The sequence below is a fragment of the Neodiprion virginianus genome, chromosome 4, assembly GCF_021901495.1.
Source record: "Neodiprion virginianus isolate iyNeoVirg1 chromosome 4, iyNeoVirg1.1, whole genome shotgun sequence".
Taxonomy (NCBI): domain Eukaryota; kingdom Metazoa; phylum Arthropoda; class Insecta; order Hymenoptera; family Diprionidae; genus Neodiprion; species Neodiprion virginianus.
Genome location: NC_060880.1, coordinates 8,970,697 through 8,985,280, shown reverse-complemented (window position 1 = coordinate 8,985,280; position 14,584 = coordinate 8,970,697). Strand labels below are relative to the sequence as shown.

The window sequence follows — 14,584 nt, the reverse complement described above, 5'->3', positions numbered from 1 at the left end:
GTAGGATTGTAGACCGTGCCACACTGAAAGCTAGGATCTTGAACATCCTGCAGAACCTGTCTCCGGATATCATATCCAACACGACAAATGCCTTTGATGACCGGCTCGGTTACTGCACTGCAGCTGCTGGAGGGCATTTTGAGCATTTTTTGAAAGGCAACCAATGGCCAGACAAGGGGTGATCAGGCGAGTGAAGATTGGTCTCCTAGAGTTTTGAGACGATCGTCTTGTAAGTTATTGTTTTGTTTTCTAATTTTTCTTTAATAGCATGACTTACACTGTAATATTAACTGTTCTTTTTCTCTTTTTATTCTTGGATATCTGGAGAACCCTCTTTGTTAACGGAACATTGATTGTTGTACAATGGAGCTGTAGAAACTTTGTCGACTAATCAATGATGTCGGTGAGGGTTTTTGTGAGTATTGCGTCGGGTACGTTTGCTGTTAATTGCTACTCTTTGTCCTCCTAAGCTTCGTATTTAAAATGAATAATTTTTTTATTCCTTGTTACTCATTTTTTTTATTTATTTCATGTTCATCGGCACTAATTACTGACTTCTGGAGCACTGCACCGTAACGAATCTACTCTGAAAATACCTTCTACTGAGTCTCAACCATTCATTTATTTCTAATTTTATGTAAATAAAGAATCTGTTGACAATAAACATTGTTTTTCCTTACCTACCTCTTTTTGTCCAGCTCCCACTTGTTAATGTCATTTCTCATTGAATTTCAGATTTCTTCTTTGAATAAATAACACCGAATTTCTGTATCATTTGATATTTGCTTTTCCGTTAAATTATTTATTGCATCGGTTGAATATCTTCCGATATCGACCACGGTATTGCTTAACGATAGTATTCTTCTTCGACAATTTACGCTACGTAAAAATAAACAGCAACATAACCTCAATCCAGGCTTTTCGCGCGAGGGATTAGCAGCTTTTGTTTCATTTTGTGTACGTTGTCGCCCTGCTCAGCAGACGAAAACATCGCCGCGGGGCGATTTCACCGACCAATGAGATTGAATTATTTGGTGCATGCGCATTGACTGTATAGTTTCAAGAGATTTTCCCTATATACTTAGTTTCAAGTTTCAAGAGATTATCCTGGTATACGTATTGTAACGTGGCATTTTTGATGCCCGTTATAAGTGGCTCCTTGAACCCTGGGCGGCACCAAAATTGAGGGGTTTTCGAGGTTGAATAGCGAAGTATTTAGAAAAGAGCGCCAGAACTGGAGTCAAGCATCCGAAACTACGAGCGAGGACACTAGCGAATAGCAAAAGATATTTCAGGTTTTTTTTTTTTTTTATTTCTCATGCTACAACGGCATCAGGCAGGAAGTCGGTAACGAATTCGAGGAAATTGCAGAGTGGCGGACTAGCGACGATTGCGAAGGAAGGATGTCGAGGCTACGGAAGAGGAGCCAACGAAGATTCCTGCATTGCGGGAACCCAAAGTGGACGCGATTCCCGCTGGCGGGCAGCGCACCGCAGCGGTTCCTCCTTCACCCCGCCAACAATTGAACATCGAACTTGCGACGGACCGACTAGCCACGAGGGAGCACCCAAGAAGGCTAGAGAACAGGAGACCGAATTCCCATTGTAATGTAAGTTTGAGGTGGGCCCATATATGATCGCCGCCTGGCGTCACTGCTAACCGTAGGGTACATGCACAATCCGATACTGCGCATCTTTACATTCATTCTGTTTCTAGCCCGCGTCGCCCGCGTCGTGCTTGTGCACGGTCTTACATTAAGGCCCGTATTCATAGTCAGTTCTTAAATTTAAGCACGGTCTTCAGACCCTGAAGTCCTATCTCAAGTCATGGTAAACGAGGACTTAAGACCGTGCTTAAATTGGGTATTTGCATGGTTTTTATATTTCTTAACTTTTGATGTTTTTCGATTCTATAAATTTTTTTAGAATTTTTGAAAAAAAAATATTTTGTTTTTGTTTATAAGTATTTAAATAATTTAATAAATAAAAAAAAGGCAATATTTAAATGAATAAGTAGCTCCATCTCGCGTATGTGACGTCACAATGCTGAATTTTTTTGAAATTTTTAGCGCCAAGTTCTCCTGTAAGCACGCCGTACGTGTAATCAGCTGTTGCTCTGTGTTGTGATTGATGAAAAGAACGTCTGATAGTGCTGTTTATTATAAACTAAAGTTATTAAATTATTTAATATGTTATTAAAAAACGATTTTTGTTGGTGTATAGTACCATTTTGTGAAAATACTCAAACTAATGCTTGCTTAACATTCTTAGTATAATAACATTGACGTGATCATAACCTCCACACAATTATCCGTGTGAGTTAAAAAAAAAAAACACCACACAAAAATTGATTTCTATTTTAATTATTTTCACCGAAGTCTGACATTAATTATACAATGTATCAAACTTAAAGTTTAAAAAACTTACTTAAAATTTTTTTAGCGCTAGAAAATATTGTACATTACTCTTTGAGGATTCAAATAAACGCGCCAGTAGCAGCACAATGACGTCAAACCAATCACATTCCGTTTTATGTCACGTGACTTTTATGTGATTTAGGACCACTTTTATTTATTAAATTATTTAAATATTTATAAACAAAAACAAAATATTTTTTTTTCAAAAATTCTAAAAAAATTTATAGAATCGAAAAACATCAAAAGTTAAGAAATATAAAAATTATGCAAATACCCAATTTAAGAACTGACTATGAATACGGGCCTAAGTCTGGCAACCAAGGTAGTGGGAGTGGTTCATTTCACGGCCGATTATTTATCTCACCTTGTGGCCGCCAGGTCGGCGTTGTGATCGAGGGATGGATAATCAACGCGTGCGCAATGCAGCGCTAACCTAATAATAATATTATTATTGTTATTACAAGTAAGGAATTGTTATAAATGATAGTAGTTATTATAAATATTAGTGTGATATAATTATCATGAATAATATATGTATGGAGACTAGAGGCAAAGGGTATCATCTCCATTTCCTATTTTCAGCCGTCATTATTGAAATTTATGGTTTACTTATCAAATTATGGAATACTTGTATCGCTTGCGTTTCAATTAATTCAGGCGGTGACCTAACCGAATAAACCACCAAGCTTGATTAAACCCCAAGCGGGGCTATAACTTAAATATTAGAGAAGAAAATGTAAACAAGATATCTATATCAATCTCGTTCATTTTAAGGAAAAAAAATATGCGTATGTAGGATGGGTGTACCAGTAACAAACCGGTTGAGCGACATTTTGAAAGTAATTTTGATATGGCGACTCAATTATCACAACAATCAATGCAAAAAAAGAATTACGTACTTCTTGTCTACCATAGAATCATGTAGCTTATTCCAATTTTCTTAATAGCTGTTAGGTTTCTTTTTATTTAACAATCAATGTGGAAAGTCGCAATATGCCTAAGGTTGACCAGATTGTACCAGCAATAGACCAGACGTTGAGCCAATAGTGAACCAATGAATAAAATAATTTCTCTTGATAAAGAATATTTTTATTTTAATTACTAAAATGTTTTGTACGTAATAATCATCACAACTTTTCATCAGTCTACAAGTTTCAAGTAATACTTAAATGCTATAAGGCTCATAATGTTGTTAACTAATTTAAGAACTAGATAATTAACAAGAGATTCATATCTCTTACACAAGTGTCATAATCATAACTTGCAATAAAGTATTTATGAATTGACATGAATCAAAAAATATAAAATAAATGAAAATAAAAAGAAAACAATCTAAGTACTTCTTGAAAAATTAAAAAAAATTACATTTTTGGCATAAATTTATCCATTTCTTAGCTACGCCTCCAGCGACTAGGTATTCTTTTAAATTTGCATGCCACTTTCTCAAAGCAGTTTCTATTACCAGACTTCTAGAAATGTTACAGATTTCGCATGACTGGAAAACCATTTTCTGCCTCTTACTTCGTCAATATAGTGGGAGGTCCCATTTTTCATTGAACTGGATATTTTAACTTTATTTTATTTATGACCGTAGTGTGGGGTATGTTGTACTTTCGACATGTTTCTCTAATTTTTGCACCTTTACTTATTTCGTCAATTGCTTTCAACACATCTTCCTCCTTATAGTTGAAAAACGTTCTTTTCGGCGGCATTGTCTATAAAAAAAATATAGGTGGTCAATTACTGGAACAAACTCGTAGTATAGATATTACCAGTAATAAACCACTGGTCTACAACTGGAACATTGTGGATATTGTAATCATTTTTTTTATAATATTTTATTGCAGTATCAAGTAAACCTACATGTAAAAGAAAACATAAAAAAATTATCAAAAAGCTAAATCACCAGTTGTAGACCAAATGGAATATTACTGGAAAATCATTCAATTCGTGTTCCATTAGTTTACCAATGACAACTATTGATTTAAATTAGCATTTTCTGATGAAATAAGATATAATATTATTGCTTTACAGAACATATTACGCCAATAATTAGAAAAGCGGTTACAGCAATTGATATAAACAAAGATTTAAACAGATTTGAAAAAACTTACCGTTGACATGTCGCTTACTAATATGGCCGCCCGAAACGAAGTGAACGATTGTCGTTTCGAATCTTGCTTTGTAAACTGATGTAGATGGCTTGTTTGTCGCTTTTATTTATGACTATATGATTCGTAGAAGTACGGCAGTGCTACCAAACGTAACAAAAGTGGCGGGAAATTCGACAGAAGGTTAATATTTTGATGTGAAATTAGAAATGGTGCACTACTGGTTCCTGGTGTGGCACTGGTGCACCTACCCTACGAATAATAAATCGCGCCAGGCGGCGGTCATATATGGGACTACCTCCACCACCCGAGTTCGTTCTCCTGTCTCTAGCCTTCTTGGGAGCACCACGCTCACCACCAAGCGTCATGGAGCTGCGCAGAGGACGAAATTGCGATTTAGTGTTGAGTTCTGCACCGAGATGCTATTAAAGGTGCGCGTCGAGATGCGCAATCGATGACGGGTCGATTATTGTGTATTCTTGTGGGTATGACATCACGTATAGGATAGCATATCGAGATACGTGTGGCAGGTCGTAGGTTTTTGAAATCACTCTAGTTCTGGCGATCGTGCTAAATTGTTACGTTTTGGGAGTTTCGCGAAGTAATGGAGCCGCCTAAAAGTCGCGAGGGGGATGGAGAGTGTGTTGCGAGGTTGTAGAAGGTTAGCGCTCCTTATATCCTCGCGATTGAATTTCGAGAATAATTGCGAACAGGCTTGCCGAATAACGGATATCGATTTTGGATTTGCGTTGTAGAAAAGTACTCAAAATTCTTTGGCCGAATCTTTTTCTTGGTGACCGTAGCCTGAGTTGCGCGTGATAAAATAGAGCCATTTTATTGCTATAGCGGAAAAATTTCGAAGTTTCAAATTGAGAGTGGCGTATGATTTTACTTAGCGAGTCACGAGCGCAGTAGAGTAAGTAATAGCGTAGGTTACGTGTAATTTTCTGTCTCCTTTTTTGTAGGATCGCGAAGAACTAATTTTGAATTATTCTTTTTTTTTTTTGTTTTTGTATCACCGCTGTTTTGAAATATAATATTTTATTTTACTTCTTTTGTTAAATAGAGTGTGTTTTTCGAGTGTCTCTCTCCAAAATTACCCCTCCCCTCCCCCGTCCGCGGTACTGAGCTACCGAGCTACCGATCATATTCCCGAGGTAACGTTTCGAGCATTAACGATTTCGAGGCGTTAGTCCAGTCATTATATCCAAAAAATCGACTCTACCCGTGAATAATTATTTAGTGAATTTTTTTTCACAACTGTCCCGGGGGGGTCACTGGGAGTATAAATTCAAAATGGCGACCAAATCATGCTTATGCGTATATTCGAAAAATGGTTTTTTAAGTTGAAATGGTTTTTCCTTGAATAACTTGGCCGGTTTTGATTTTACAGAAAAACCGTAAGGATAAAAGTTGTATAAATTTTGATTCTCTACAAGTTTATTTCTTACCCTTTTTCTTCTAGGATCAAGATTTTTGGAATTAAACCTGAAAAAAGCGATAAATTCGAAATATTTCCATTATCTCGTTTATTTTCAACTTAATGGCATAAATGAATAGCAATAAACTTGTTGAGAATCAAATTCTGAACATTCATGAAATTCTTCGGTTTCCATCTTTTTTTCCAAAAATCGATATTTTCGGAATTTAACCCGAAAATATGATATGTTCACGCCTACGGAAAAGATACCGATACCTGCGCGGAATAACCATGTATCAGAGTCCGGTCGAAAAAGCAGCTATGTCGTGGTTCGTTTTTAAAGGCAGGTAACTCAAAGTTAGCTGAAAAAGTAAGTTGCTTTTCCAACCAGACTTTCATTACATGTTGTTATTCCGCGCCTATAGGGGATACCATGTCATAAAAAAAACACGCCTGAAACTACCTCTGCGGTGGTGCGAAAAAGAGTTTACGCTCTGTTTCTCCATGGTTGGCGTACGACCTTAAATATCGATTGCGCACTTTCTACTCTTTACCTCAGATTCATTCCTATTCCAACGTTCGACACGATCAATTTTATTTCAACACTCAAAAACCTCACGTATAACTTTTCTTACCGATATTGTGAACTTGCGTTGAAAAAAATTGAAATGAAACAAAATTCTTGTCACAAAACTAGATTTGTGAGTAATACCAAATCCAATGATTTGTCAAGTCGTTGATAGATCGTGACATTTTTCACTTCCGATTTACTACTGATGAATAATCAAGTCGTCTCCAAGTGTGTTCTAAGTCTACGTTTAAGATATTGTCAACATCGAGAATTGCATTTAATTACAGTCACGATGATTAAGGAGGTCCTGGAAATCTAGCTCGCAGTCTTTGAAATAATCGTTTTTTATTTTACAAGACCGCTAACGTTGAAGGCCGATTGATGCGCCATGTTTTCGCGATTCTTTCTTATGCGCTATGCATGAGTCCTTCCAGCATCAAAAACTATTCCAGTCCATTGCTGTTCCACGCAACGAATGAATCGTTATAGAATCAAATGATTGCACAATTTTCGTAATCCAACATAGTTTACTGTCATGGGAGAAATAGAATGTGCACGGTTGGCGGAGAAGAGGATAAAATTACTATATCGATATGCATTATTTATTAATTATGCTTGCTTCATGTTTCAAAATGTTTCGAGATCGAGGAACATTAGAAAAATTTCGAATCACGTGTTCCAAATATAAAGAACACAGTCTCTGTGCTACATATTTACGGTTTCGTATGTTAATTGCAGAAAGAAATAAGTCAACAAAAATATCGGCTATTACTAAATATGTAATTTTTTCACGTCTTTGCGAATATTGATCGTGAATTTGTCTCTTGATTAGTAAACTTGCTGGTTGGCATGTATTCAACCGCTTTCATTTCACGAGTATGGAATCAAAAATTGTAGGATATTGTTGAAAGTTATGAAAGTTCTGACAATGCTTCTATCAATGACAATTAATTGTTCTCGACCGAATCTCTTATATAATTTAGGATAATATAGAAGCTGAATGTGCGCATCTCGTTGATTTGTATATCATATTGGTATTATTTTTTATTCTTCGTCTTCATATTGATATTTATATGAAATTCAATGTCTTATATTTCCGAAACATTCCCTCACGACGATTGAGAAAACGAAAATTTAGTAATCATGCGTGATCTCGACTGAATCTCTTAGATAATTTAGGATAATATAGAAGCTGAATGTGGGCAGCTCGTTGATTTGTATATCATATTGGTATTATTTTTTATTCTTCGTCTTCATATTGATATTTATATAGAACTTATTGTGTCATATATTCCCAAAACATTCGTTCACGATGAATTAATAAACAAACATTTATCAATCATGCTTAATTTTGAGAGAGCTATCAGCTTGACAGTACCATTGTTGAGTATGATTCTTAAAAATGTCACATTTGAATTTGCACAATCGCTAATTGGGCAAGTAGGTCGGATGAGACGGGTCAGTAGGCTTGACGGATCAACAGGTAAGACGGGCGGTAGTTTATCTTCATTCGTCTTCTCCCCCTTTGATGACATATTGAAGTATAGATCTCGAGCGATATACAATAGGGGGATTGCGGTCAGCTGCTTTACGCTACGTGCAAGAGGAGGTAGACTACGATAAATGGAGATATATTGATCTTGACTCACAATGTTGCGTTATCGATATCAAAAAGATACGGATCCTGTGCCAACTCCTTGTTATGCTGGTACACTCCGATGTCTATCGATAGATCGTCATCTGCGTCGGGCTGATCGATGAAGCTTGCTGCTTCGTCGGCGATCGCTGCCAAAGTCCGATAACTCGCTGCTTCTCGATCTTCGGTGCTTGAAAGTGATTCGTTCTCATCGCCTGCACAGTTTGCAGGTTCAACTGGCTTGATCAAATTTGCAAAGTTATTTCTTTAAAAAAGCGGGCAAAATTGTTTGCTGTAGGATTCTAATTGTATGTACATACGTTCCACCGTAGCATCTGATCATGGAGAACGAATTTTCAAGCGGATCTTGATTCAATCGGGACGCAATCAGAAACTGAACTCCTTCCTTCTTCAGGTCTTCCCACAGTAGCAATACCGCGTTGATTGACTGCCACAACCTGTCAAAGGAGGGTGGAGTTTTTTCACCACGCGTGGTAACAGGGCGCTACTTCGATCTGTCGAACTCGTGTGCTCAGTTCACACGAGTAGATATTTAATAAATTCGGTCGATTGAAAGTTGTCGTTTATGAGTTATTATTTCGTGGTTATAATATCTCGTCTTACGAAAGGTGAGGCGGGATATAGAATACGTGAAAGCGTGGTTATCCGAAGGATGGCAATTATACCTTTTCCTGCATCAAGACGGCCTGACGCAATGCAGGTAGCTCTTTGCAGGTTCAGGGGCCCTACCTAAGGGTTTGGGGATTCTGCGAACAACACCGTATCTAAGTTTCAACGTCAGACGCAAATCTAGGGTCCACTGAGACACGGCTCCCTAATACCTGAAGACTTAATTGAAAGATGGAATGTGTTATCTACGTTGGATAACCTCCTTCAGTCGAGATTGGTATTCGAGGTTGCTTGGAGCAACGCGTTCCTTCCTAGTGGTCGGTAACTCTGGTTGGCTGCAAGTTCCTCGTTGAGAAGTGGTGATGCGGAAACGTGTCCGGATTCGGAATAACTGATCTATTCTGTGTTCTTGTGACGATAGATAGACAGGTAGATGTCGAGACACCTTTGTGCTCGACTTTTATACCCGTTGTCGCGTATGGTTTTGCAAATTTGGGGAATGCGATTGGATGTGTCCCTTGAAGAGGGGGCATGGTAAATCGCGTGCTTTGATTGGTCTCTTGGTACGTTGTGGGGTCACCGAGTGTACGCAGAGACTCTCTTTGAAAATTGTGTTGTTGTTTATTTGCGGTTTGGGTTGACCGTCAGGTGTCGGCACGCCGATGAGGCGTCCCGTCACAGTATATATATATATATATATATATACTGTCTATTATTATGATACGAGCTTTTGTAATCAGTATTTTGGTTTTATATGAATATCATAATCAATATAATACATATGGTAATAACGGGATTGACGATGAAAAAAAAACGAGACAAAGTGGTACATACATATAATTATAGGTCGGAAAATTCCATAGAATGGTCAATTTTATTTATTATTTTTTTTCTTTCATTTTTTCAATTATTTTCTTCTCCTTATGTAAGGTGACTTAATAGTAATATAGAAAGGTACACTTTTTTCATTTATATATCATACCTTGTGATATAAAATAAAAATGCATAATTGTTATTATTATTGGAACAATTACATACGTTTTTATGATGGTAAATGATAATAATAAAACTAATTGTATGTAAAAAAAACCATAGGTTTAACAAGTTACGCAGCAACGTCTCACTATGGAGAGGTAATAACGCTGCTTCTGAGATCAAAGGATACTACATATTTGTTTACCTATGAAGTATATCAAAATGAATTTTTGTGACCAGTGAATCGATTCTTCTACTTGAACATCATTATTCGATAGTTTTACAAGTACGTTAAATAAAGCAATGACGAATTATTATTATTATTACATAATTTAAGTATCAATCAAACTAAGCTCACTTTTCCATATTGAGATTAAAGGTTGCGTAGAATATAATAACAGTGTATTTTATCCTTATTATTATGTGTAACTAATGAATACAAAAAGAAACTTTCGTAAGGCTATATGTTATATCAACTATGTTACATCACCATTTTTCATTTTCATTTTACATTGATTCAGTATATGAAAATTTGTTTGAGTACGTGTGAAAAGGTGACTGCTTCTGGTTGTTTTCTTTATTTCTCGAAAAGATTTACGCACTTACGTTCAACCGGGTCCATGGACGCTACTTTCTCACACGAGATTTGGAAGATCGCAGGGGACAGTCCGGGCCAAAGTTGAATTTCATCGAACCAACCTCTTGTGGTACAAATCGATAGTAAAATAAATCTGACTCGATTGTGCTATTTTTCACAAGTATAAGCTTGGCGAAGTGTAGTACATTATCGTTGTCAGCTTCTCCTCCTCACCGGAATAGGACTCGCCTGATACGTGAAACAACTGTATCAGTACAAAGATCAGCACGAAACCTTCGAGCCTTCGTTTTATCGCGATAATAAAATTATTATCGGTAAGTTAGCCTTCCTTCAACTTATCTTCGCAACGCCGAAGCTTAACTTTGGTTGTGATGAACTTGGCTTGCAACGTTCCATTCCTTTTGCGAAGCTGAGCGATCCCGGTCTTTTATGTCCAGAAGGTTAGACCTGGTTCGACGTGCCCACTGTGTTGCGCGGAAGACAACAGCAGATTTCGTGCCGTTACTCGCAGACGGACGTGTGGTTCGAACGGAATCGGAATCGCGTAATTTTTCAGTCGATCGGTTGACAAGAAAGCATCGCGATCAAAATACTTACTGCAGATTAGAATTCAATCGAATCCTTCGATTTCTTCAGTTAAATGAGACAGATCACTATTTCATATAAAATGTCGATACACAGGCAGAGTCTTGACGAATGACCATGAAATCGCAATCCCTCTGATCTGTCTACCACGCTTCTCCGTATTCGGCGTATGAACACGTACAACTACGTGTTAATTGATTTTGTCCACTCATCTCGTTAACATCTGTTTACAGAGAGAATTTTTTAATTATTTTTTACGGTGAAATCCGGGTAAAAATTACATTAAAAACTTGAAACCGGTGACAAATGTGCAAACAGTTACAAATTGACACTAGTTTTAAATATTTTACTTTCAGGTATTTGAAAATTTGAGCATGTAGCATTCCTTCCAGTTGAAATGCTGATAAATGCTCATGTAAATTTTTACATTGTATTGTGAAAAATTTCTGGCACATCACGATAACAATTTCAATGAAGTGCCTCAAAAATTAGCTTTTAACACCAATTTTCCGTCCACCAAGCCAAAAAGCGTACCATGAACTTCCTCGAATTCAAGTAATCAAATATATACGAATTATTAATACGAAAAAACAAAATAAAGATATCTAATACGAATAAAAAAACTATCACGAATAAAAAAAACTATCACGAATAAAGGCATGCACAATGACGTAAATTGATACTTACATTCCGTGGATCGTTAAGATTTAATCCGTCCCAAAATTAAACACTTTTTTCATCTGTTTTTTTTCATACATTTGTTACAAAAATGTCATTATTTATATTCTTGATTGCTATTCATTTTAGTATAATCTTTCCGTACCATTTTAAATGTTCTTCGTCAAAGTTTCTTCACACACGTTTGTTTTTCTTTCTTCGTAGAACGACGTACAACACAATGAACAGTAAACCGCACGAAACTTTCGTGGCAAATGCTTTTCACTGTAATGCGCACGCGCGATGCCGCTGTTGCCAAGCAACGCGGGTCGGCGTCGTTCGCGCTCGTCATACACATGCACACACTCAAGCGTCTATAAACACATTCATGCCCGACAGGATTAGCCTGTGCTTAGGCGTATGCCTAACGCACTCTCTCACAGCACAAGTTCACGTATAAGCACGCTCACGCAGAGCTCACGTGTTACGTTTAGGCGACCTAGCCCTAACTGATTTTACTGTGAGGAACGTAAAAATTCTGGTGGACGCACAGAAAATTTCGGCTTTCTTTTTTAAATTTTCAAGGAAAAAACGAAAATTTCACAATGTGCATGTAAAATTTCCTTCAGATCAGTACTTTTCTTAACTTGTATTAATGTTTACGTTTCACGAAAATTTACCATTAACTTCTGTAACAATTCTTGAAAATATTTCAAATTTCTGTCACGCAGGAGTACATTTTGATTCATTTCCATGAAAATTTATAATGTATTTCCGAAAAACCTAAAGAATTGCACACTTGTCACCCAGTTACTGTGATTTCACAGTAAGAATTACTTAAAAATTCTTTCCGTGTAGTCAATAACCTGGATTACAGATATTTAGCAAGCCTGAAGTAATAGACTTTCCCCGTAGATTCACGTGATGCACAGTTACGACTTGAACAAAATTCTGACACTAAGTTTAACAATTCAGAAATAGACTGCAATCTTAGTTTTAACAAAAAAATGTTGGAGGATGTGAGAAAAATTATCGAAGCAGAAATAGTGAAACAATATGCAATACATACATCGGGTCTCTGTGACCCCAAGGCTTTTTCCATCATTCCTCATTGTACTTGTACAAAAAATCCTGATCCAAGCACGCTAATTTTAACAATGTACGTGAAAATCGGTTCTGGGATCAACCGGACCCCTGTCAGACTAGCATATACTTATCGTAATACAAATATTAGATCTCGAACACTACTAATGCTACACATGATTATTGTTAAATAAGATTTTCATTCATTTCGTATTAAGTGCACCCTACCGTCCTTTGCAAAATTGAATTCAACCACTCGTGTGCACAACAGTTTTGTACGATCATCCATAATGATAATTATATGGGTCTATCTTCATTTCTCCACCGATAATGATTGGGTTTCGAAACGGAAAGACATGTATAGGGTGAAAAACCTCCGTAAAGCTGCCCCCCCCCCCCCTATATGCTCAAAAAAATTTGGAAAAACCATAGTTTAAAAAGTTATTCATGCGCTCTGCAATGTCGCAAATCGCGATTTTTGAGCTTATTTTAGTCATGAGATAGTCTTGTAAAGTGGGGGGCCTACTTTACAGAAAAGCAAACCCTCCTCCTCTGATTAAAAAAAAAATTGTTTTCAATTGTTACGTCCGGCATACCAGCACACGCCTATTTTTCCTACTCGCTAACTCTCCCACATCACTTATATTAATAATACATATAGTCTTCGTCCTGTCCTCTGATCTCTACCTAGCCTAACGCTACTCACTATCACCCTTACTCAGCTAATTCCATTTCCTTTCTTCTGCCTTCTCACACCTTCCATGCACCCATACGTTTTGTCTCTAGAAATACTGCTATTTTAACTCTCAACAATGTCACATCTAGACTGCTTATGTAGCCTTCGGACAGCACACTTCGCTTCTATCGCTCTGTCAACTTCGTTGCAATAAACATACAATTGATATTTGAGACAAACCCAAGGTTATTCAACCCTTATCCTGACTTTCGGTTGTCCTAGTAGGTAAACTGGAAGCCGAACCAGTTTATTCTTACCGCTTGGGAGTAAACCCTTTTTACAGACACAACACAATTATCTCGACCATTTGAGAATTGGGAGCTAATTAAGAGCTCTTGATATACGTTGGAAACGAAGTCGTTAAAACAACCCCTATGGATATAACCGCGTCCAGTCGCAAAGAGAAAAAGAAGAAAAATTCGAAATGATGAGTACTGGCATGTTGCGTGATTTAAAAGCTCTTGAACACCAGTCGTGCCAATTTGTGATTTGCAACCCTTAGTGAGAGACAGTAGTAAACCATCCTTAAAATTTATTCTTTCTTACAGCATAATGTTCTACGATTTAAGCGCTAACAGGATATACATAAAGAGTGACAAGAAACAGCAATAACTATAACAAGAATAAAAATAATGAAAAACGAAATAACAAAAATAGTAGCTAGAAGCACAAATGATAACGAGAAAAAAAACATTTTATCATATCGTAAATTTTTTCTATGTTGCTCGAAAACTATTTTTGATCACTTTAAAAATGATGATAATAAAAATTGTAAAACCACTGCCGCAAATTGTGTTATATTTTTTGCCTATATACAAGCCTCCGCACGAAATAATCAGTCAGAATGGAACAAACTCCAATCGAATTGAATGTATGGTCGTCGAGATATAAGTTCCCAAAATTCACACACTTCAGCAGTCGACTCGTATATAACTTTTGAAGGAACAAAAATATTCAAATATTAGTTGACGTATGTTTAAATATAAGCCAACCAGCTCGGGAAAAGTTTTACCGAGGAACCGTGAAAATATTAAGCACACCATATTCGATTTTCAGTTAAAATTAAACTGTTGATTATTTGAAACGTGAGGTTAGTATGACAATAAGTGAATAATATACGTATAGTCCTTGGAATTGAAACAGGCATTTTATTGGTATTTGTACAA

The 14,584-nt window shown here is 36.7% G+C and overlaps 1 long non-coding RNA gene across 1 annotated transcript; it reads right to left on the bottom strand.

Annotated features, from left to right (window-relative positions):
• Window positions 1–9,710: 9,710 nt before the first annotated feature.
• On the bottom strand, window positions 9,711–11,814 carry LOC124302166 (uncharacterized). The gene is made up of 3 exons (XR_006907646.1): window positions 11,766–11,814; window positions 11,630–11,682; window positions 9,711–11,165 (listed from the first exon to the last, which is right to left on the bottom strand). It is a non-coding gene; the product is annotated as an uncharacterized LOC124302166 (long non-coding RNA).
• Between the last annotated feature and the right edge of the window lie 2,770 nt (window positions 11,815–14,584).